Source organism: Lissotriton vulgaris, chromosome 4_1, assembly GCF_964263255.1.
Source record: "Lissotriton vulgaris chromosome 4_1, aLisVul1.2, whole genome shotgun sequence".
Taxonomy (NCBI): Eukaryota; Metazoa; Chordata; class Amphibia; order Caudata; family Salamandridae; genus Lissotriton; species Lissotriton vulgaris.
Genome location: NC_141691.1, coordinates 1,986,727,330 through 1,986,753,504, shown reverse-complemented (window position 1 = coordinate 1,986,753,504; position 26,175 = coordinate 1,986,727,330). Strand labels below are relative to the sequence as shown.

Genomic DNA, 26,175 nt, shown 5'->3' with positions numbered 1-26,175 from the left:
GAGCAATTGCCAAGTGCACAGTGGGCATGTAAAACAATTTATGTAAGTATTTAATAGATGAATAACCAGAAAGAAATGTAAAAGTAAGTAAATATGTTTCATTGCAGTCACTGCCCTCACTGATAACACCAAAGAGAAGACTAGGAAGCAGGAAAGAGCAAGAAGAGTGGGAGTAGAATAACTGAAGACTTAGCTGTCTCGTCTCTGTCCCCAACCCCCCTTTGAGTTGTCTTGGTGTACAAGTTTAGCATTGGCGCCGGGCAAGTTGGAGAGGGGCATTGGGTTAAGGCGTCGTTCTGCTCCCGTGCAAGTGTAGCAAGTTTCCTGCCAAGTATGTCCCACACAGCTGGATTGCTAGGAGGTTGTTGGTGGCCATACCCCTTTCTCCACCACACTGCAAACGTGCCCCCTGGCTGGGGTAAGAAGTCCACTTTAGTCCTGAGGACTTCAGGAGGCAAGGGGACTTCCTCAGCCCACAAGCAGTGCACCATGAAGTGCTTTTGCAGAGTAATGAAGAAAGGGGGCATGGCCTCCAAAGACCTCTCAGCAGTCCCACTGTGTGGGACCTACTGAAGGTAAAAGGAGGTCTTCTTGGCCCCCAAGGACCCTCAGCAGCCAAGGGAAATGTATTCCCCAACCAGCAGTATGTCAGGCGGCGTGCTTGCAGAGCAGTGGAGAATGGGGTCGAGTGTCTTTTTTTTCTTTTCTTTTATTAGGGAAGAGGGGGCTACTGTACTCCACCTCCCTGGGCTGATTTAGGCCCGTGGATCCCAGCGCCAAGCATTTTTGGAATAGGGTGGGCGGGCCGCACGCCCCATCCTCCACATCCCCCCTGCCAGATTTTAGCCCTGGTGCCCCCAACCCCCAGGGCCTGACTTCTAGTCTGGGTGCCCTGGTCCCATCCAAAACACGCACTGCCAATGTAGGGGACCCTGAATTCCCTCACTGTCCCTGCCGGCTCCCCACATCCCGCTGGAGCCGGCATTGCTTTTGGATACAGGGAGCTGATGAACATGCAGTACCCTCTGTCCAAAAGCAATTGTGCTCCGCCTCTAGTATACAAGAAAATTTGTTCTGCTCTTGCTTACTAGAAGCTGAGCATAGTTTGCTATTGCTTGGCAGTGAAGCTCCCGCCAAGCCATGGCAAACGTTAATATCTAGGGGTGGGCACCCCGGTACATTCCAAGAGCCGGCACTGGTGTATGCAGTCTTTGGGCCATCGAGGCCTCCAGCGGGTAGTCTGCATGGCCACCACCTTTGTTTTAATTTATCCCAGTGAGATCATGGCCCTCCGTGCTGCAGGAAGGTCCACATAGCCCACCTGCATCTATTACAATTAACGCTCCGACTAGTGGTGGTCCCTGGGACTAAGGCCTCCACAACAATTACAATTAAAGCCCGGGGTGGTGGGTCCGCACGGCCCCCGCATCAATTGGAATTAAAGCCCCAGGCATGTTCTAGTGCCTCCCGTGTCAAAGTGCCCCCCTGCATTTTGTAAATATTATGCCTCCGGGAGGTGGCAGTCCAAAGGGGAGTGAGGGGGGATTGAGATGCTCCACCATGGACAAAATATAGAAACCCGAGAGGCAGTGGTCCCTGCACCTGTGAGGAAGGCCATATTGGCCACCCCTCCCCCCACTTTTCAACAGAAGAGTCCCGTCAACTTGGTTGTTCCTGGGACATAATAGGGCCCAGGTGTTAGGGCCCAGGAGGGGGGCCCATGTGCCCCATCCCATTTATTTGCATTATGTTCCCACAACCTGGCCTACCCGGTGTAGGAGGGTAGGGTCTGCAATCCTATGATCACCCGGACTTTTTGCTTTTGTTTCACTGGTTTACGACTTTCTCGGGCTGTGGGCCTGCTAATCAGACCCAAAGCCTAGCTGTTCTCTCACTAAATTGATGCGTGTACCTTAGGTGCATTACCCAATTGGAACTGGGCCACCTTGTCAGACCCTGTAACTCAGGGCATCGGTGTACCCAGGGCCTTCCAGGGGCTGAAGCATGTATTATGCCACCCCCGGATGGCCAGCTAAATCTGACACAACTGGCTGCACGACAGCTGGGGCAACGTGGCGTACTCGCTCGTTGCTGTAGGTATAGTATCCCTATATCTAACCTTACAATGGACACCCGAGTTCCTATCAGTCACTCCTATGGCAGGCCTTGACAATCCTGAAGGCAGAGTGCAGGGAACCGTGTGAACTGGGCTCTGGCACGAGCCGAGCCCGGTTGCAGCTTGCGGAACCAAGACCCAATGGCTGTTCCATGATAACGCGTATCATATCGGTAACTTCGGTATAGCGTTATCAAGACATGTCGAGTAAGGTGTCATACGAATCGGGATGCTGCCCCCTCACCAATTCTGGCGACGAGGTTAGCATTCCGCCCTTCTAGAGAGACACGACATGTATGGAACTGTGAACTCCGGTTAAAGTTAACTGAAGCCTCAGCTCCACAAAATGGATGCTGCCACCACAGACACGAGTCTGACTTCCTGCTGCTGGGAGTCCTTCCAGCGAGGAGAGCTTGGACAAAGGGTTTCCTGTCAGGGGCGGTGTTCGCACCATCCCAGACAGGGTTTTGTGTATTCTGGGTAGGTAGGGCTTTGCGAGAAGGTGACTGCGGAGTGGCACCCCGGTGCTCACTACGCATCTGCCGGCTAGAACCAGTTCCAGGGGCGCGCGGCCCCTGACCTGGGGAAAGTCCGGCAGGGGAGAGGGGTGTAACTACCCCCCTTCCTGGTCCCACCCCTAGGGCAGGACCTAGTCATGTACCCACCCCTTTCTTTAGGATAAAGGCCGGAGCGGGGACCCTTCCAAATTAGATCATCTTTGAATCAAGAATACTTTCTACGAAAGGACTTCGAGACTCTTCTCAAGATTTCTCCCTTGTGGCTAAGGAGTAGTCACCCTGCACCAGCGGGCACCATCTAAGAACTGTGCGGTTTGCTGCAAGTCCTTCCTCAGGAATCCGACGACCCAGCTCGACGAGAACCGGCTTCCCTGGCACCTCTGACCTCTACCCACATTGTCAGCTCAGCTGAGATCTGTGGGTGCGACGAGACCTCGAGGGACCGGCCATCATCAAAACCTGCACGCTTTCTTAAACCAGCACGATCACCGAAGGAATCCTCTGGTGAGTGCTCTGGGGTCCGAGAAGCCCCGACCCTGAGCAGCTCCAGCATCAAAGTGCAGTCTCCCAGCATCTCCACGATCTGCTTGGGGCCCTTCTGCTTTGCCGCTCTGCCCGTCGTCTGGTTACTAGCCGCTGGCTTGTGACCTCCTTTGACGACATCCGACAACCAACGCTGTTGGTCTGGTTGCACCAGACCAGCCTTTGCTCCCTTTTACGAGAGGAGCACCCCGGACCCTCCTGGTCCACTCGACGCCATTTTAGGCCCACCACGTGGCCCTGAAATCTGCCACGGCTTGTTGCCCCAATCCTGGGCCCAGCGACGCCGACAGCATCAACCTTCGTGGGACAGCTCGCACCTCCATCCTGGTCGCCGACAACGCCTCCTGGTCCGTGAGACTGCAGAGCCTAGCGTCGCCCACTCACCTAGTCGAGGTGACGGCCATCCGGTGCCTTCCTGGTACCCTCGGACTACTGGCTAGTAGTACGAACTTGGTCCCCTCTGCTTTCAGGTATCATCGATCACTGATCCAGGCTTGGATCTCTACGAACTATTCATCACTGGTCGCCGGCCAGCAACTCCTTTTCTTCCGGCTCCTGGCTCGTCAGCGAAGACCCCCGACGCCTGTAAGACTTGTGCAGCCGCAGCCCTCGTGGCTAGGTAACTTCGGCATTACGGTGCCTGCATAGCCTCCTTACTTAAGGGTCCCGAGTCCCTCGCTTCCGACTTGCCTTATCGGGTCCGCCCGAGACCACTAGAACTTTCCGTGCCCTCGGGCACTTGTTTTAATTGTGCACTTGAAGTATTTTCCTAAGAGTTTTGTTCTGTGCTTAGTACCCTGTCCTCATAAAAAGTACAGGGCTGTTGTGATTCTAATAAATATACTGTTTATTTTCATAACACTTGTGTGGTGTCCTTTCACTTGGTGTTCAAGGGGTATGTGATGGTATAACAGCTGGCTTAACACGCCCTCTAGAGTTTAGCCCGAAGACTGCTCGTATCCACGCTACTAGGATAGCTGGTCTAAGGTTGACTTACAACCAATCACCATAAGGGTCGTTTGGACCGATGCATAGTGGTCGCTAGAATAGCGAACGCTGCATATCGGGCCAACTTCTCACACCCGGGGCCTGTTAATTAACTTTTTTTTTATTCAGCTGGATCCACAGATCCTGGAGAATTTTCTTTTAAAAAATGTGTTTTCGGGCCTGGCTGGAGGCCTTTGGAATGGGGTGGGGGAAGGAGGTGATGTCAGGATATTTCTTTCTACCCTGCTCCCTTTTATTTGAAAAAAAATAAAACATTGTAAGGCTCAGTTCAACCGAGTCCCAAGATGGCTGCCAACCCTTCCTGGTTAAAGTGTTTGCAGCCAACCAAATTTCAGTAGGATTTTGGGCTCCCAGATATCTATATTTTTTAAACCTAAATATCTCTGAAGCTACTGAACAAATTTACACCAAATCACAAAAAGCACACTTTCTGGTCTACCATCTAGCTTTCTGCCAAATTTGGCGTAATTCTGTTCAAGTGTTCGGGCTGTAGTCCTATTCAAAAAGTGAAAAATCCCCATACACATAACATGGGAAAAACTTGTTTTGGGACGCCCAGCTTGACAGATCACCCCGAAACTTTCAACACAGCAGTTGAACCAATAAGGGGGCGTTTTTTGAAAATTACGTGAAGATTCATCAAGCCCTGCCAAACGTGTAGGCAAAAGAAAAAACACTTTTCTTATAACTTTGGACCTAACTCTAACTACCTATTGCCGACCTCCAGTAGGTAAAGTATGTATATTTGTGTATTTCTCCAGTACTAGGGGTGTCTTTCATAGATTCACATGCTTTAATAATTCCCCATCGTCGAAGTGGGAGTCCCACGGTACATAAAATAGTAGTAAGAAATATATGGAGCTATGGAACAGGGCACCTTTCCTATGGCATGGAAGAAGGCCATAGTGAAACCCCTTCTTAAAAAGCCCACCTTGGATCCCGGTCTCCTGAAGAACTTCAGACCAATATCTCCTCTGCCGGCCCCTGCCAAGACGTTGGAAGCTCATTTGAATTGTCACCTATCCAACTTCTTGGACTCTTCTGGGTTCCTGGACGGGTCCCAACATGGTTTTAGGAAGCTCCACAGCACGGAGTCTGCTTTGACTAAGGTTGTAGACAACATTCGCCGAAAAGTAGATCTGGGCCAAACCACCGTTCTAGTACTGTTGGACCTCACAGCGGCATTTGATACCCTGTCTCCCTCTACTTTAACATCTCGGTTAAGGGAGGCAGGGGTAACAGGGCCGGCCCTGAGTCTTCTGAACTCTTTCTTACAGCAGAGAGAACAGCGTGTGATGCTTGGAGATTTCCTCTCCCCTGCTAAATCTTTGCAATGTGGGGTGCAACTCCCTAAAGTTGAAAGGCGAGAAAACAGAGGTCCTGGTCTTTGGTAAGGACCAGGACGTGTGGTCGGGGGAGTGGTGGCCCTCATCTTTAGGCACTTGCCCCACTCCCACTCAATCTGCTGGGAATCTCTGCGTCATTTTCGACACCTCGCTCTCTATGGAGCTTCAGGTCAACAGGACTGTGGCCACCTGTTGGGGTGTCATTAGGACCCTTACAAGATTCCTCCACTACCTTTCCCCCCAGGCATGCAAGCAGATCGTGATTGCTCTTGTTGGCTCAAGGCTCGATTATTGCAACTCACTCTATGCCGGAGCCAACAAGGGGCTTCTGCAGCGTTTACAGGTTGTGCAGAATGCCGCGGCGCGATTTGTGTTGGCCCTGCCATGGCTGTCATCCACTACCATGGCAAGGAAGAGCCTCCACTGGCTCCCTATTACCTCCAGAGTGTCTTTTAAACTCCTCTGCCTTACTTACAATGCCCTTATGGCTGGTCCTGCCGATGCTCTTGGGTCTTTGCTCACCCGGTATGTTCCGAGCAGATGTCTACGCTCTCTAGAGCTGAACCAACTGGTAGTCCCTCGCTCTAGGAAGGTTAGATGGGGGAGTAGGGCTTTTTCCTTCTTGGCACCCCAATTATGGAACGCACTTCCTCTGGAAATCAAATGGCAGGCCTCACTTGATCTCTTTAGGAAAGCCCTCAAAACCTGTTGTTTCATTAAGGCCTACCAGTAAGCTCCTGTCACCTGGTGGATTCAGCTAGATATTGAGTTAGGCGCCTTGACGCCCACTGGGCTAAGTTGCGCGGTTACAAATCACACTTCATTCATTCATTCATATACATAAAGTACATGCATATATACATACATAGATATATACATAAGTATATAGATATCAAAATATATCTAAAAGAAATAAAACCTTAAAGTACCATAGAACAACATTAGCCCATAGAAAGCAGTGAAGGAGAGTTCACTTTAGTAACATATCCATGTGATTATGTCATTATATTAGTCCACATTTCAGCCAATCAGACTGTAACACCCTCTAGAACCTTCTCCTCAGAAGCTCAAGCCCTCAGATTTTCTACTGCACGTCGTGTGAAGGGAGTATCCCTGAGCTCTGGTCAGTTTCTTCATTCTACAAACCATCTAATCTTCTACAACATGTCTTCTACAAAGAAATCATTTTTCGGGCTTTGTTCTGCCTGTGGAAAACTATGCCTTCTCTCTGAGGACCCTCATAAAAAAGGCATCTACTGCTTGTACCTGAACCATGAGATGAGGAGTTGCAAGTTTTGCAGAACTTTTCTTCAAAGACCCTAAAGGATAGAGAATCCCGTCTCCTTCTGTGGCTAAAAAGGTTGAAGATTTCAGATAACCCCGTGTCTGATATAGTGTGTGTATTCCTGCCATTCTAAGACCTCTCTGAAGCGTGGGTCAGAGACTGAGCTTCCTTCTCCCTTTCTTAAAAAGAAGAATCTTTTTGACGCTCCCAAGTCCGTCTCCCCACGGGATCTGCCGGCCTCTACGCCTACGGGACCTAGTTCTCTGGCGTCGCAGTCCCACTCTGTGCCCTAGTCATCCAAAACAATCTGTTGACTTTGTACCTACTTCGACGACGACCTGCTCTATGTTGACGAAGACGACGACGTCTGGATCGTCGACGATGCACCAAGAAGTCAGGCCTATATCATCCATTGTGAAGATCTCGTCGACGACCTTACCTAAGCGTCACTTCTCGATGAAGGCTTCGTCGACACTTCCACCTTCGTTGACGGTAGCCTCGTCTAAGTCTACCTCGTCGTCGATGGCTCAGTCGACGCTGAAGACTTCGTCGACGACAATGACATCTTCGTCGGCGGCAGCGCCATCGACGACAAAGGCCTCGGCTTCGTCGACGGCATCCGCTTCTACGTCGACTCCTGGGACATCATTGACGAATCCCTCGATGACTACTTCAACGAAGAGCTCGTCGACGGGACCCTCGACGGAGCAATATTCTCTGGCAACTACAACCACCTTCACAGTGGTGACTGCTACTCCTGTTAAACATCCAGCTCCACTGGTTCTGAGTCCTATTCAACATGGGTCAGGTCACCCTGCTCAACTCTTTGCGTCTGCAGAGGAGGAATCTTCTGATGGCTCTTATGCTGATGACACCTTTCGTCCTGCAAGTAGCCTGTCGGAGCTACATATAAAGTATCAAGACGAGAATGATCATGATGAGGGGGTCGCACATCTCGGTCCGAGATGACCAGCAGGATGTTGACCACGAAGTTCCTATGGCACAGCTACCAATGACTTTAATCACTAACCTTCAACACATGCTAGACGATTACAATCGTCGTTTCCCACCTTCTTCGCAGGCCTCTCCAACTCCGCCTCCTCCAACACGGGAGTCACTTCAAGTTGCACAGGACCCTGGTGCTGATGATGACATTCAGAATGATGCAGACCAGGATGATGACGCTGTCCTAGCGGATTAGGACAACTATCAGGCCCAGACTCCATCTCCTGCCTCTCCTCTGGCTTCTCCCCCAGTGGACATTGGGGGTTTCCACCTTTTAATGATGAGAGCCGCGAGGCGTTTCCACTTGCATATGGTCGTCAAACAACACGACTGTTTTCTTTATGATTTCAAGGATCAACCTTTAATGCAAGTGCATACCATTCCAATCATTGATTTCATTTGTAAGGAGGGACTCAAACTCATGGAACGACCTAACTCAATCCCGGCCGTGCTTCCACGCCTCGACAAAAAGTATAAGGCGCCAGAAGATTCACCTGCCTGCCTTGTGTCTCAACCTAAGCCAGACTCCGTCATTACACAAGCTGCCCAAAAGAGGTCACGTAATCCGGCTTCTCCTTTAACATCCCCGCTGGATCAGTAAGGTTGCCGCCTGGATACCATTGGCAAAAAATTCACCAAAATGGCTGCATCTACGGTCAGGGCGGCAAATTCCTTAGCCATCCTCGGGCGATGCGACCGTCAGATGTGGTTGGAGATCACAGCTTTGGTCGCCCTAATTCCTGAATCCTCCAGGGCAGAGGCACAAAAGATCGTGCAAGATCATCAGAAATTATAGACTGCGCAATAGATATGTCCTCAACCGGTTTTAGACAGCTGGCAGGTGCTGCAGTCTTAAGAAGGTAGGGCTGGCTTAAGGCTACGTCTTTTCGACCTGAGGTGCAAGCAAAGGTGCTCGATTTGCCTTTCGATGGAGAGTCCCTTTTCGGCAAGCACGTGGATGACGCCTTAGAGTCCATCAAGAAAGATACGGACACTGCTCGCGCCCTGGGATCTCTCCAGTACCGGAAGCGGCCATTTCGTGGAGCACATGGCAGGGCACATCCTCCAATTTTCGAGTCTCCTCCCAGTACCGCTCCTATGGTTAAAACAAGTAGTGCTACTCCAAACAAAATCAGAATAGGCAGTCTGATTCCAGGCCTTATAAGAGAAAATCCACCTACACAGGAGGTACCACCTCTAAAAAACAATGACTTTCTAAAGACCAAGTCTTATCCTGCTCTGAAGATTGGAGGTCGAATCTCCCAAAACTTTTACAATTGGTCAAAAATAACTTCAGATCGTTGGGTCTTGGATGTCACCTCAAAAGGCCACGCTCTCGAATTTCTCAAGTTTCCTCCCAACCGCCCTCCCTCTGGTCCCCCTCCAGCACACTTTAAGGAACTGTTTGCACAAGTTGCAGTTGTGATCCAAAAAGGGGCAGTCGAACTGGTTCCTAGATTACAACAAGGGACGGGCTTTTATTCCCGCTTTTTTCTTATCAGGAAGAAATCAGGAGAGTGGCGCCCGATCTTAGACCTCCGAGCCCTCAACAAGTTCATCAGGTCCCAAACATATTGAATGCTGACCTTGCTGGAAATCTTAGTTCCTGAATCTCCACAATCGACCTCCAAGACACATACTTTCATGTGCCAATCCATCAAAGACACAGGAAGTACATCAGTTTCAAAGTAGGATCGAAACACTTCCAATTTAAGGTTCTGCCTTTCGGCCTTCGTTCCGCGCCGAGGGTCTTCACAAAGATCATGGCTCCGGTTGCGGCTTATCTACGCCTACAGGACATACAAATCTACCCTTATTTAGACGACTGCTTGATAAAGGCCCAACCTTTCTCGCAGCAGAACAACACACTCAAACTTGCCTGTCAGTCTTCGAAGACTTTGGTCTTTCCATCAACCACGAGAAATCGCATGTCCGTCCAGCACAATAAAGAGACTTTCTAGGAGCATTAATAGACACACATCTAGCAAAGGTGTTTTTTCTCAAGAGTGCCAAGATCGCATTGCCAAACTGGTGGCTCTTCTACGCTCAAGAAAGTCAGTTTCTGTCTGAATGTTAAAATCCTTTCTGGGCATGACTTCGTCCTGTATACCGCTGATCCCCAATTGCAGGTTACACATGCGAGTCCTCCAAGAAGAATTGGACAAACAATGGCGGCTAGTCTCAGGGACATTCAAAGACAAAGTCTTCCTGACCCCTCACATCCAGGGTGCATTGGAATGGTGGGCTCACCTTCCGAACGTTGCAACAGCCCCCACGCTTACCCTTACGACGGACGCTTCCTTAGAGGGTTGGGGTGCGCACCTCGAAGGGTTGTCAGTCAACGGCAAATGGACAGCAAACCAGCGCAAGTGGCACATCAATCGGCTGGAACTTTTGGCTATATTTCTCGCCCTGAAATCTGTCTGTCTGCTGGTGGAAGGAGAGTCACTGTTGGTGCTTACGGACAACACCACCAGTATGCACTACCTCACCAAGCAAGGGGGTACGAGATCTCTTTTGCTCTCCAGACAGGCACAACAGATCTGGGAATGGTCAATAAAACATCGAGTCCAGTTAACTGCAGTTCACGTACCGGGCATCTCCAACGCCCTTACAGACTCTCTCAACAGATCGGCCACAGACAATCACGAGTTGGAACTCCATCAGCCAACTCTGGAGTATGTATTTCGCCTGTGGGGCCAGTCGGAGCTGGATCTGTTTGCAACTCCACTCAACCGCGAATGCCTATGCTACGCAAGTTGGTATCCCCACAAAGGGTCGAGCGGAAATGCATTTTCGATCAACTGGTTAAAAAAATTTGTATACGCTTTTCCGCCGATCCCTCTTATACTTTGCCTCCTGCACAGAATGAGACTTCAACCATGTCACATCCTGTTGATTGCGCCCAGGTGGCCGCGTCCACCATGGTTCACGGATCTTCTTCTTTTTTCCCAATGCGATCCGATCCCTCTTCGCCCCCTGCCTCACCTTCTTGCCATGAACCACGGGTAGATATGCCATCCAGGTCTGGCATCTCTCCAGCTTCACGCTTGGAACCCGAGCACCACGAGTTTGCCCATCTAAATATTGATCCAGACTGCAGAGAGGTCCTTGCTCACGCACAGGCTTTCTCCACCACCAAAGCCTATAAATTAAAATGGAAGCGGTTTTGTGTTTGGTGCCACTCGGAAAACATTGATCCTATGCTCGCTATTCCTGAGCAAATCTTGCCCTTCTTCCTCCTTTTGGCAAAGTCAGGACTTTCACATTCCACTCTCAAGGTTTTCCTGGCTGCACTTTCACGCTTTCGGCATGATGGTTCCACGTCTCTGTATTCCTCGCGGATCATTCGCCAATTCTTTAAAGGTCTGTTCCGGATGTTTCCACCTATCCGGCGTCCTCCACCTTCTTGGCGTCTGAATATTGTCTTGGTCCAGCCTCTTAAGGCTCCATTTGAACCTATCCACTCAGCAGATTTGAAATTCCTCACTTGGAAAGTTTCCCTCCTCCTCACACTCACGTCCTCCAGGCGAGTGAGCGACATGCAAGCTTTACAATCCAGCCTCCGTATCTTCAGTTTTCCAAGGACGCTGTTGTACTACGTACAAACCCTAAGTTTATACCCAAGGTCACTTCGAACTTCCACCTTAACGAACCTGTCATACTCAAAACCTTTTTCCCTAACCCTCAGTCTCCTGCTGAGTGTACTCTTCATTCCCTGGACTTGAAACGATGCCTCAAATTCTACATCCAACGCACTGCTGACTTTCGAAGGTCAGACCAGCTCTTTGTGGCTTTATGGACGGATGCGTAAGGGGCATCCAGTCACTAAACAGACCATCGCTCGTTGGATTTCTTCTGCCATATCCTACTACCATCAACGGGCTGGCAAGCCTCATTCTGCTCCGGTGCGAGCACACTCGACAAGAGCAGTAGCATCCTGTACTGCCCTATTTGCTGGAGTGCCTCTACATCAGATCTGCAGGGCGTCAACGTGGTCCAGCAGGCACACGTTCACGAGGACTATTGTCTGGAGACAACTAACGCTGCGGATACGGCTGTGGGTCAAGCAGTGCTGCGAAATCTCTTCAAATAAAGGTGAGCCTCTGTTGTTTCCCGCCTCCTGTCATAAAAGGTTTTTATTGTGCATTCATGTACATGTTGCAAATGTGTATTGATATGACTGCTCTTTATTTCTGCCTTTTATGACTCTAGTATTATGGCGTACTGCTTTCTATTCTTCGAGCATGTGAATCTATGAAAGACACCCCTAATACTGGAGAAGAACATTAGTTACTTACCTGTAAACTGTGGTTCTCCAGTATTGGTGTCTTTCATAGATTCACATGCGACCCACCCTTCCTCCACTCAGAGGCTCTCTTCTCCTCCTGCACTCTTTGGTCACTCTTGTGCTACGAAAATCTGAGGGCTTGAGCTGAGGAGAAGGTTCTAGAGGGTGTTACAGCCTGATTGGGTGGAATGTGGACTATTAGAATGACATGGATAGGTTACTAAAGTGAACTTTCCCTCAATGCTTTCTATGGGTTAATGTTGTTCTATGGTACTTTAAGGTTTTATTTCTTTTAGATATATTTTGATATCTATATACTTATGTATATATCTATATATGTATGTACTTTATGTATATATTTTCTTACTACTATTTGATGTACCGTGGGACTCCCACTTTGACGGGGAATTATTCAAGCATGTGAATCTATGAAAGACACCAATACTGGAGAACCACAGTTTACAGGTAAGTAACTAATGTTCATTTGTATGTATATTTATTTGTGTGTATATATTTGTATATGTGTGTATATGTCAAAATCTTACCCTTTCAGGCATAGAGTGACACATAAATTATGCAAACAAGAAGCAGAGAACTCTGGGAAGTTTAGGTGGAAAGCAGCTCCAGCGACATTCTAGATCTGCTCACCTCAAATGTCTGCTTTTCTATCAGTCTTTAAGCATATTATTAGCACAGTGACATCCACACAGAGAAACGAAGCGATAAAGTCTTTTGCCATTTCTAAGGTAAAGTCTTTAGGCATAGAACTAGCACAGTGCTGTCCATGCTGAGCTGTAAAATGACAAAAGCCTTTTACCACTCCAGGCACAGTATTACAGCGTTGAATTGGTGCAATACCAACTAAGCCAACCTGAAATTAATATAAGCAAATCCTGACACGTTTTGCACTCATTAGAGCTCTTAGGTATAGCTTTGTCCTAAGACAAGGGAGCACCCAGTATAAGTCAAAACCACACCCTTCCAGGCATAGAGTAACACATACATTATGCCAAAAATGCTGAAAACTCTTGGTAGGTCTCAAGTTTAGGTGGAATAGTTAGTCTGGTTTCATTCGTACAAAACCATAGAATTTCAGCAGTTAAAGTTACCTACGCTAACTATAACTTGCGCCCCCGCAATGCACTGCTTATGAACTCACATATTACTTTTATCATGACTTGGTCAGTGACTGTTTGCATCACTGATGACGTCATCCAATGAGTTTGTTCCATAAATGTTTGAGACTTAAAGATGTATACTACACATACCATAAGTTAAATTGCCATTCCTTCTGTACTACTCCTATTTGTAACTTTTGTCATCTGAGTGGCTTTGTGGCTGGGTGTGTGAGTGGCTGTATGGGTGAAAACAGGGATGGGTGAGTGGCTTTGTAAGTGACTGTATTGGTGAGCAAATAGGTGTGTCAGTGGCTGTATGGGTAAGTAAGTGGTCATCTGAGAGCTTATAGGGATGAGTGAACATGTACGTAGGTTGGAGTGGATGTGTGAGTAGTTCTATGGGTGTGTCAATAGGTCTGTTTAGATGCTGCATAGGTGAGTGTATGGCTGAGTGATTGTGTGTGTGTGTGTGTGTAGCTGTATGGGTGATTTTACGGCTGTGTAAGTTGGTGTTTGGGCAAGTGGCTGTATGAATAACTGTGAGCGAGTGGTTGTATGAGTGGCTGTAAGGGTGAGTGAGTGGGTATGTGAGAGATTGGCACCTGTCCCTATATCCAACAAGAGTTCAGTTTTGCACAAAATATTTACTCAAGTGTAATACTTTCTTGTATTTGATTGGTAACTGCTACCTCGTTGGATTAGTGTCCAGTGTGTATTGTACACTACATCTGTGTAGTGCACCGCAAGGAAATGTCTCCTGTGACTTTGTGTGCATTTCAGCAATGTGATTATTCCTTCTGCGTCTTTATCCATAAATCTGTGATAACATGTATCCTCCTTTAAAGAGAACAACAAGACTACAAAGAGGTAAATCTCCACCAAACAACGGTATTTCCTCTTAGCTACATGAAGTAAGTTCTTCTTTGTTTGATGGAAATGTGCTCATATTCAGCATGAAGAACGCGTTGTCAAAATTGGCAGTAAACTTTCTGGGGAGCCTTTTGGTAAGCTGTCCATGATCCTGGCAAAAGGCATGAAGACCTTTGTATACTACTAATTTGGATGTCGAGGCCTGCCTAATTATTAGAAGAAAAGGGCTCATCTCCCCAGGCCAGTTTTGGCCTCCTCCCCAGGCTGGTTTTGGCCCTGGGGATCCCATCTCCCGGGGCCTGGTCTTCAAATGCTTGGTGCCCTGGAGCCAGCCCAGTCAGCACTGTTGGGGACCACGGGGTGAGCCTGAATTCTCCTGTCGTTCCTGCTGGCTCCCCTCCTCCATCAGGAGCCTGCATTGCTTTCACACACAGGGGTAGGTGATAAACATGCTGCTCCCTTTGTGTGAGAGCAAGAATTTTGTCTATCTGTCCACTTGATAGCGGGCAGGGAAACTAACAAACTATGCTCCCAGCAAGTGGGAACAGTTTCACAGCTCTCATTTGATCGGAGCGGAGTTGCTGTTTGCTATGACTTGGCGGGAGCGGTCAGAGATCCCACCAAGACAAAGCGAACAGCCATGGAGGGTGACCGTCTCCAAGGCCATTAATGGCTACAGGAGAGGGGCCACTGGCCCCCCTCTTTTCACTTTCACAGGGCTGCCTCGGGGAGGTGGTGGTCCACGGGCTGTATATGGGCTGGGAGTGTGGTTGTGAGCCCTCCTCCCCTTCTAGTAGTATATGTTTCATCGGCCCCGGGTAGGTACAGGTCCTCTATTAAGATAAAGCATCATGGACATTGTGGTCCCCTGGGCCTTTTTTTTTGTTCTTTTCTTTCAAAAATGCCCCCAGACCTGGCCCACCTTGGGGCTCCTTTAAGAAAAGAAAAGTGCGAGAGCCTACACTTTTTTTGGTAGGTTTTTTGCGGGTCCAGCTGCGATTCTTACCAAAAAAAAAATGCAGGGGCTCCAGCAGGAACCCAGGACCAGGGCTATAGGGTCAGGGTATTCCTACCTGCCCCTTTTTTCTTTTAGTTTTTTCGAACACATTTTTGGGGACTCGGCTGAAGCAGAATCCCAAAATGGCTGCCAACACTTTGTTTGAAGTGCTGGCAGCCAATCCGATTTCAGTATGGGGACTGTCGAATCTGCGGAGATATACAAATTCGGTTTTAATCTAATATCTCTAAAACTAATTATGGATTTACACCAAATCACAAAAAAGCCTCTTTCTGGACCATGTGCTAGCTTTCTAGCAAATTTGGTGTATAAGTGCAGCAGTTTTTACGTTATTAATCAATTTTCTTATGGGAATTAACATGAGGAAAATGTGTTTTGGACCCCCTCCCTTTTTCTTGGCCCCCGCTTGACAGATCACCCTGAAACTTGCAAGACTGCAGCTGAAGTGAGCGTTGTATTAGTTTTTAACATTTCAGCAAGACTTGTCAAACTGTGCCAAATATATTGGCAAAGTGAAAACGCTCTCCCTATGATAAAGAGGTCCTAACTATAAATACCTACTGGTGACAGCGAGTAGGTAATATATATAAAAATATATATTTTTAAATATGTATATAATGGAAAAAACAGGTTGAAACTTAGTCATAGTTGGGCAAACTTTTTTCCCTTTACAAAATAAAACTAAAAACCATACAAATTAATATTCTGAAGTTATAGTTAAAGCTTCCATTTACTGTTATCCATCCCCTTAAAATTATTTTAAGTATTGCACCTTGTTACACAATTTTCAGCTAACCAGACAGCACTAAGTATAACTCGGCACACTATTGTGCACTTTGTTGTGATAAGTGATGTAATTTGAAAAGTTATGTGTTATGAACGCTGTTATTTCACATGCTGTAAGTGATGTAGTATGCAAGAATATAGCCATTCAATGGAAAAGGCTTGAGGTATAGTTAATGTATTGTGGCGCAAAAGGTTACAAGACTGTGTTCGGAGGGGCACTACTTCTAATTATTTGAAGGTGGTGCGTAAATTATAAATTGAAGTTCTAATCATATCTACAATTTTTGTTTGTGTATTTTAAGTTGGGTTCGTATAGAAAGAAATTATTCCGGACTATAAATTATCCATAAGCTTTGTTTTTTCATTGTATGTTAATTTTTGAGTTATATTAAAAAAAGAAATTTGCAGTGTGGAGTGCCCTTTGGAGTGTCGTAAAGTGAAATGTTGTACAGTACAGTGATGAGGAGTGTTGGAGAGTCTAGGGTCATTTGGTGGTGTATTGTAGAGTGAAATAGTCAGGTGAAGTAGCATACAGTGGAATAAAGTGCCATGCAGTGAAGTGGAGCGATGTGTTATACTGTAGAGTGTCATTGACTGGAGTGTTGTGGTGTCATTGAGCAGAGCGTTGTAGAATTTATTGGTATAGAGTGGAGTTCAGTGGAGTAGAGTCATACAATTTAGTGTAAAGTGAATGTGTCGTACAGTAGAGTGAGTCTCATACAGTGTAGTGTCGTATAGAGGCGACTCATTATTTGTGATATTGGCGAGTTATAGTTACTGTCTGGTTAAGAAGCTGAAAAGTGTAACACCGTGTGCTACTTATAATAATTTCAATGTGTTGGATGAATTGTCTAATTTCTAAAGTTTGTATAGTTTGTTTGGTTTGCATAGGTAAACATTTTTGCTAACTATAGCTGAGCTTTCACTTTTGGTTTTCTCGTTTCAATGTTTTTAAAATTTATTTTATACTAGAAATATTTCAAATTGTAGAGTCAGGTATTGATTGCAGCATTATGTGAAGTGTGGTATAGCGTGAGGAGAGTGTATTAAAGTTTATTATCGTAGGGTAGAGTATTATAAAGTGGACTGGCATATCATACAGTGTAGTAAGGTATCATAGAGTGTAGTGGCATGATATCTCATGTGGGGTAGCCCAGTATCGTAGACTGGTCAGCAAGTTGTACAGTGGATTAGCGTGTTGTACAGTGAAGTATGATGAAGGGTGATGGAGCTTTGAGTATTGTTGAGTGTAGTGTTAGAGTACAGTGAAGGAGTGTGTAGTGGAGTGTCGTTTATTGTCATATAGTACAGTTTCATAGAGAAGAGTAAGAGTAGAGTGTCAGAATAGCATAGAGTTTAGTACAGTGTTGAGTAGAGAATCAGACAGTGGCGCGTAGTATGGTCCAGTGGCATGGAGTGTGATAAAGGGTAGTAGAGTGGAGTACACTGAAGTGGAATAGAGGAGAATGAAGTGGCTTGTCATAGACTCCAGTGGAATGGAGTAGTGTAGCATACAGTGTCATACATTGGAGTAGTGTAGTGTGGTGTCATACGGTATCGGAAAGTGTAGTAGAGTAGAGTGGCATTCAGTCTAGTTAGGTTTTGTGGAGTGGGTTTCAGTACAGTGTTGTACAGTGTGGTTGAGTTAATTGGCATACATTGTTATTGAGTACTATGACAAAGTGGTGTGCAATGGTGTAATGTGGTGTGCAGTGGCGTAATGTGGTGTGCAGTGGCGTACAAAGAGTTGTATATAGTAGACTAGAGTATTGTAGAGTGGAGTAGAGGGCCTTACAGTGACATACTTTATAGTACAGTGGAGTGTAGAGGCATAGACAGGAGTAAAGTGTCTGATAGCATAGAGTGTAGTAGAGTATTCTAGAGTGCAGTTGCATTTAGTACAGTAGTGTTCCAACAGTGGAGCTGATTGGACTGGATTGGTGTACAGTAGCATTGAGTGAGGTAAAGGCTTGTACAGTGGAGTAGTGTAGTGGCGTAATGTAGTGTGGACTAAAATATAATAGAATGTACTGGCATGTCGTAGCGAGTAGAGTGACGGAGTGCAGTGGAGTAGAGTGACGGAGTGCATTGTTATACATTGGAGTGGGGTCTTGTACATTGGAGTCTTGTGTCGTAGAGTATAGAAAAGTGCTGTATAATGGAAAGGGTTTGTATGTTGTATTGAAGTGGCATAGTGCAGAGTTGAGGAAACCTAAATTGGAGTGATGTCTCATACATTGGAGTGCTGTGTTTTACAGTGTTGGAAACTATCGTTGAGTGTTGCTCAATAGAGTGTATAAGCATACGGTTTAGTACAAATTTGGACAGTGTAGTGTACAGGGACATTGTAGAGTTTAGTATGGTGGTAAGAGCGTAGTGGAGTTTCATAGAGTGGAGAAGACAACAATGAAGTGGCTAAAGTGGAGTAGTGTATAGTGAAGTGGCATACAATGAGATAGCTTAATGTGGACTGGCGTAGAGTGGAATAGCATGTAGTGAAGTAATGTACAGTGAAGTGATGTGTAATAGCGTATAGTGTAGTATACAGTAAATTGGTGTAGACTGTAGTTATGTACATTGGAGTGGGGTAGAGTCCATTTGCATACAGTAGCGTTGCGTCCAGTTGAACAGCATTAAATGGAGTGGTGTGCAATGGAGTGCATTGAGTGGAATACCATACGGTAGAATGGCGAAGATTGAAATTTCATGGAGTGGCGTAGAGTGGAATTGCATACAGTGGAGTGGCATAGACTGGAGTGGCGTACAGTTGGGTGTGGTAGAGTCGAATAGAGTGGAGTGGCATACAGTGGAATAGCGTGGAGTGGCGTTTAGTGGAATAGCATATAGTGGGGTAGCGTGCAGTGGCATACAGTGAATAAATCTACACTGGAGTGGCCTACACTAGAGTGGGATAGAGTGAAATAGCATACAGTTGAGTGGTGTCCAATAGAATTGAGTTGAATGGAGTAGTGAAGAGTAGCATGCAGTCTAATGGCATACAGTGAAATAGCAAACAGTTGGAGTGTTGTAGAGAGGAGTGGCATAGAGTGTGCTAGCGTATAGTGTAGTAGCATACAGTGGAGTGGTATACTTTGGAGTGGGCTAAAGTGAAACTGCATACATTGGCATAGCGTACACTGGAGTGATATCCAATGGAATAGGGTAGAATGAAGTAGCATAGAGTGGATTACCATACACTGGAGTAGTGTAGCGTACAGTGGAATAGCATAGAGTGAAGGGTTTGTAGAGTGGGGTCTCATACAGTCGAGATGCATAGAGTGGAGTACAGTGGAATAGTGTTTAGTGGAGTGGTGAACCGTGACATGGTGTACACTGGAGTGGCGTGTACTGAAATACCATGGACTGATGTATAGTATATAGTGTAGTGGCGTACAGAGGTATGTGAAATTTAGAGGCAGTGTAGATTAGGGTGCGCAGAGTAAGGCAAAACAGCAAAATGCGCTGCCTTGCTTTTCTCCAGATGTATCAATCAATGCAAGGCCATGAATTGCCTTGGGCTGCTGTGAAAATCCGACTCAAGTATTGTGTTGCCCATGTGAGACCATGTGTGATGCAAGGGTACAGGTATACAGTAATACAACTTGTAAACGATTTATAAAAGGAGGCCTAGAATTTTAAGTACCTCGCCTATCATACTGTGGGAGTAGTAATAAGAAAGTTGTGCACTGGTCAGGGGGAGATGGCCTCCTAAACCCCCATGAACGGACTTTATCCGCATACTTATGAATTGGGGAGATCGGCACTTGTTAACCGAGATTTCGCTCTAATTGTATATCCTGAACTAGAAAGTATTTGCAAATTCCAATTACATAAGGATACATTATTCCTTATGCATAGTTATTATCCAAATCATGCGGCTTTAAATCTAATGTACTGAAGCTCATTGTTAATTGAAAAACTCTTTTTTTCATATCAATCATAAAATCTTCAGCTAATGTAGCCAACACGTCTTGTCCCTTTCTGAAGACTTCGTCAGGGCTTGTTCTTTCCTTGCATGGTTTTCTTATGTAATTAGGTTGTGCACAGGGTTCTAAAACTGGTATTGACCTTAGTCGCGGAGTTGGTGTTCGTACTTTTTTTTTAAAAGGTTGTTTTTCTGATGATCATCTGTTTTGGAAAAAGACTGTGTTCACCAAAGGTAAGTTCTAGCCCATGTCGGCAACTAGACCTGACTGTGGGTGTTCATTCGTAAACAGTCTCTCGGCTTGGAGTCTTGTCTTTAAATAAAATTTGCAAGTACTTTCTAGCTCAGGATATACAATTAGAGGACATCTCCTTTAGTGAGTGCCGATCTCCCCAATTCATAAGTAATACAACTAGTCTTTAGTTATCTTTTGGGCCACGGTGTAGCGGGATAACTTTATGGTATACTGTAATACATGCCGATGACAAGCCATTATTTACATGGTTAATGGCTGTATTTAGAACGTGAAAAGGCAGTCATATTTTTTTTACTACACTTTGCCTGTCTTCTCTGTTAGAGCATTAGCTACAGGTAGGTAGTTGGGTTTGTTGCAGTTCCCTACCTATTACCACTTTTAATAAAGTGGTGATAAGTAGGTAAAAGTATTTATATATATTTTTTTAAACTTAGTTTAAATATGTTTAGAGTACTGCACTAGTATCTATTAAGTGCCTTATTTTTTTAGTAAATGTAGGTATTTCAATGGTACCGCGTACAGTTGTTTTTACAGAATTAAATGTTTAGAATTGTAAATACACTGTAATACACTCTGTTAAATATAACATAGTGCAATGTTTTTATTTTTTTAATGATGTTTATTTTTTTTCTACTTCTTGGTACCATGGTACTTTCAAAGTAGTACCGCAATACTCTGTATCGGTTTTTAAAAATATAAAGAAACTGATAATTATTTTTCCTATTTATTACCACTTTACCAAAGTGGTAATAGATATGGAATAATATCAAATCTAATTCTTACCTATATCGAAGGTCCTAAGACAGAACACTGCCTTAAACCTGTGTAAAGGCAGTCATTATCCAATCAGATAAAGGCTTGTCATCACCATGTACCGCTGCAGTTTCACGGACTTTGTGGAAATTCTGTGAAAGTAAATAGTGATCACAGATGTCACTAAGTTTAAATGTCTTATAACTGAAAACATACTTACCTGCAGTACCCAAAAAAGGATTATCTGGGCACCATAATGTATAATCCTACCTAATTTCATGTGATTCTGTTCAGCTGTTTATGTGCTACCTCAAATACAATAATTTAATGCTTTTGTGGGAAAATGCTTTTCAGGACTATACCCCCTTTATCTTTGCACTCCCATTAACGATTCACCACAAAAGTTTACATCATTACAAAATGCTAAAGGTCTGGAAAGTTTTGTGACAATTCGTCAAGTGGGTAGAAAGATATTTGGGAGCAAAAATTTGAGAAATGTATATCTCTGGGAATCCTAACTGTAACTGCTGAGTGGCAATCGGATTTTATATTATTTATTTTTAACTATTGCGTTTTTTATCCAGTATTAGGGGTGTCTTTCATAGATTCACATGCCTGAATCATTCCCCGTTGTCGAGACGGGAGCCTCCGGTACATAGAAAAGTAATGTCCTATAGATATACATAGAGAAAAATAGGCCTAAGGGCCTCACCTTAGTAGCCTATCCTTGTCCTTCTGTAAAAAGGACCAAACTCTTAGAGCCAGCCAATCAGCTATGACCTCCCTCTAGAACCTTCCTGGCAGGAGCCTCAGTCCCTCAGATTTTCTACTGCACGTTGTGCTAGGGAGTCTCCAGCCTGAGCTCTCCTCAGGATTTCTTTAAAACCATCTACTTAACTTTTGGAAGTGATTTCTTCATTCTACATCTCGTCAACGATTACTTCAGTCCACTTATTCCTGCAGTAAGTGTTTTCTTTCCACTGCTTTCTACAATGTCTGAATCCCAGAAGTAAGCCCTTTTCAGGGCCTGCTCTTCATGTGGGAATAAAAGGCTACATGTGGAGGACAAGCATGCCCTGTGCTTATATTGCCTTTATCCAGACCACGTCCCTGCAGACTGCAGAATATGTAGGTCTTTCCCTAAGAAGACCGTAAGTGACAGGGAAGGTCGCCTGCTCATCTGGCTTGACAGGCTCAAGGAGAGAGACAACGTGTAATCTTCAGAGGGTAGCGTTTCAAGGACCTCAGAAGTCTCTCTAAAGAGGCCAAGGGTAGCTTCCCCTGGCCCCTCAGACACTCCTCCTAGGAAGGCACAAAAGAAGTCTTCAGAGGCAAGATCAACGACATCTTCAGTGTCTGCCAAAGATACCCAGACTTTTAAGAAGCCTGCTCAGTCATCTAGCAGGCATACGCAAAGGGTCGCCCATCGACGACGACAACTCCATCATCGTCGTCAGCAGGTAGACCTATTTCATCTATTGTCCTGCTAAAATCGTCATCGACGTCGAAAACCTCGTCGACGACGAAGATTACACCGTCGACGACGGTGTCGTCGATGAAGAGCCCACCGTCGACGACGTCGATGAAGAGCCAACCGTCGACGATCACGTTGACGACGAAGGCATCGACGACGAAGGCGTCGACTACGAAGACGACGACGAAGACGTCGATGACGGGCTCGCCGTCGACGAGAAGTGACGCGCCGACGAGTGCACCGACACCGACCACACCGATATCGAAGTCATCGTCGACGACCAAAATGCCGTCTACGGAGATGCCGTCGACGAGGACCTTACCGTCGACTAAGACACCGTCGACGGATGACTCGTCGTCGACACTGGCCCTTTATGAGCCATGGAAGAAGTCCAAGGTCGTAGAAGTGTCGTCTCTAACGCTGCCACCGTCGACGACACCTGTGACGACGGCAGGAACTTCTACATCAAGTTATGCGTCTGGCAAGGTTGCCAAGCAGCAAATTACGCCGGAAACCACGTCTCCGAGTAAAGTGCAAACGCAGTTGCCTTCAGAAATCTTCCAGAGTGAAGAATCTGAGGAAGAGGAACTCCTGAATCCAGCTACTTCCATTTCAGACCTTCATGTCAAATGCCAGAGCACAGACGAGGAACAGGAGGAGATGACTTACCATGAACACTCTGTCCACACTAGTGTTCGCACGGAGGTCACCCCGATGGTATGCCTGCCGGTTTCTATTGTCAATGACCTGAAATACCTTATTATACAGGATTACAAGCAACGCTTCCCGGAAACACCAACAACGGAAAGTGGGAATCAGACGCCTGCAGTAAATAACCCAGCGTCAGCCCCAAAAAAGTCTCGACCTCTCCCTCAAGCCCACCGTGAGAGAATCCAACCTCAGGTGGTAGTATCGTCAGACGATGATGATGATGATGATGAGGAATTGGAAGAAGGAGAGGTCCAGGAAATCCACTCTGCCCATGATGAGGAGGATGAGTATGTGGCATCTTCCCCAGCTTCACCCCAACCGCGCCAAGCAGATTCACCACCTGTGGATATTGGCGGCTTCCATAAAATTGTGGAAAGGGCGGCAAAGCGAAACTGAATGCTTCTTACACGATTTCAAGGAGCAGAAGCAAAAGTCAACGAAATCTATTCCAATAATAGAATTCCTATGGGAGCAAGGCAAGAAACTAATGCTGACGCCCGCTTCTGTACCTGCGGTTGTTCCACGCCTGGACAAAAAATATAAAGCCCCACTTACAGCGGCAGCTTGCCTCAATGGACACCCGAAACCAGATTCGGTGGTTACACAGGCGGCCCAGAAGGACTCCCGCAACCCTTCCTCCCCTCTGTCAGCACCTCCGGACAAAGAAGGCAGGAAGTTGGACACGATCGGGAAACGATTTACGACAACATCGGCCATGACCATCAAGGTGGCCAATTCCATAGCTCTGTTGGGGCGTCATAATCGCCAACTCTGGGAAGACATAGTCCCCTATTTGGCGGAACTACCTGACGCAGTCCAGGGTGAAGTCAAGGCACTGCTTACGGAGGGTCAAACCTCAGCAGCGGAAATAATTGACTGCGCTATTGATGCAGCCATGACCGGCTTTCGTCAACTTGCTGGAGCAGCAGTCCTACGCCGTCAAGGATGGCTTAAAGCGACGTCATTCCGACAGGAGGTGCAATCAAAAGTGCTAGATATGCCCTTCGACGGCCAGCACCTTTTTGGGGACAAGATCGATGAAGCACTTCAAACCATAAAGAAGGACACCGATACTGCCAGAGCACTGGGTACCTTGCAGGCGCGGAACCAGTCCTTTCGAGGCAACAGATCCAGAGGACAATCCTCTTACAGAGGTTCCTATCAGAATAGGTCCTCATATTCCTACCAAAATAAAAATCAATACCAACAGAAACACCTACAGGGTCGTCAGTCTTCTTACGGAAGATCCAACTTCAGGGGCAAAAATCAGAAGAGGGGCACTGGCGGCCGCCAGCGACCTATTACTCCAGCCAGTCCAGCCACCCTATCCCTCATTACAAATTGGAGGAAAATTGACCCATTTCCTAACAAATTGGCAACTCATCACCACAGACCGGTGGGTTCTCCAAATAATAAGATTCGGCCATTCCCTGGAATTCACCACCATCCCTCCTACAACACCTCCCCGCAGACGGCCACACAAACATCTACGCCTGCTTCTCCAAGAAATTTCTGTGATGCTGAAGAAAGGAGCAATCGAACGAGTTCCAACACCTCTGAAAGGGAAAGGCTTCTATTCCCACTTCTTTCTTGTACGCCAGAAGGAGAAAAAATGGAGGCCCATTCTGGACCTCCGAGCGCTAAACGCTTTCCTACGGAGCCAATCGTTCAGGATGGTGACGATTCAAGAAATACTAGGCATGCTGGAAAAAGGAGATTTCATGACATCTTTGGATCTCCAAGATGCCTACTACCATATCCCCATCCTCAAGTGTCACAGAAAATTCCTGAGGTTCGAAGTCGCAGGACAACATTACCAATTCAAGGTCCTGCCGTTTGGCCTTAAGTCCGCACCGCGGATTTTCACAAAGTGCCTTGCACCGGTGGCAGCTTTCCTGCGTCAAATGGGTCACCAAATCTTTCCCTACCTCGACGACTGGCTGGTGAAGGCACCCTCAGCTATCGGCGCAACCGAATCCTCCAACGCCTGCAACAATCTTTTTCAAAGGCTAGGATAAACTCTCAATCTCAAAAAATCCTGCATGATCCCTACAACAAACATTACCTTCCTCAGGGCGACCTTGGACACGGAGTACGCAAGGGCCTTCCCCTCGATGGAAAGGACAAACAAGATAATATCTCTGGCCACGGCTGTGGCGTCAAAGAAGAACCTAAAAGTCCGGACCTACAAGTCTCTCCTGGGCATGATGTCTTCCTGTACACTCCTCATCTCTCACTGCAGACTCGGGATGCGCCCATTGCAGGAGGCCCTCACGAACCAATGGACTCAGAGTATAGGTTCTTTCGAGGACGTTGTAAAAATAACACCAAAAATATCCAAGAATCTGGTCTGGTGGAGGTGTCGCAAGAATCTATCTGTAGGGCTACCATTTCTACTTCCGGCAACACCTCTGGTGATCACCACGGAAGCCTCCCTGGAAGGATGGGGCGCTGTCCTCCAAGACCTTCGGATAAGCGGCAAGTGGGCCACTCAGGAAAAACAGCTCCATATAAACCTTTTGGAGCTGAGAGCTGTGTATCTGGCACTGCAGGCCTTTTTACCACGCATCCAGAACTCTCAGGTGCTCGTCAAAACGGACAACACCACGACGATGCACTATCTCAACAAACAGGGAGGAACGCGTTCGCTCACTCTATCACGCGAATCGCAGAAGATCTGGAACTGGCTGGTACTACATGGAATCACGCTCAGGGCGGACTATGTACCAGGCAAGGACAATACCATTGCGGACGCCCTAAGCAGGCAAACATCCCTCTCCCACGAGTGGGAACTGAGCGAAAGCGCACTGACTCACATATTCTCTCAATGGGGAGTCCCAGGAATCGACCTGTTTGCCACCAGGGGGAACGCCAAATGCCCAAACTACGCAAGCTGGCATCCCCAACAAGGGTCACTGGGAAATGCTTTTTCCATCAGTTGGTTCAGCGTGTTTGCGTACGCTTTTCCTCTGTTTCCGATGATCCGAAGGGTCCTCAGGAAGATGAAGGCGGAACCTTGTACCCTGATCCTAATTGCCCCGTTCTGGCCGAGACAACACTGGTTCTCGGATCTTCTTCGACTCTCCATCAGGACACCGATTCGTCTGCGGCAGCACCCGAACCTCCTAACAATGTCCAACAGGCAAGTACAA

The 26,175-nt window shown here is 46.6% G+C and overlaps 1 protein-coding gene across 1 annotated transcript in view; it reads left to right on the top strand.

The window, feature by feature from the left end:
• TOP1MT (DNA topoisomerase I mitochondrial) overlaps positions 1-26,175 on the top strand; it is a 1,598,136-nt gene that overhangs the window by 373,264 nt on the left and 1,198,697 nt on the right. The gene's annotated exons all lie outside the window — the stretch shown is intronic.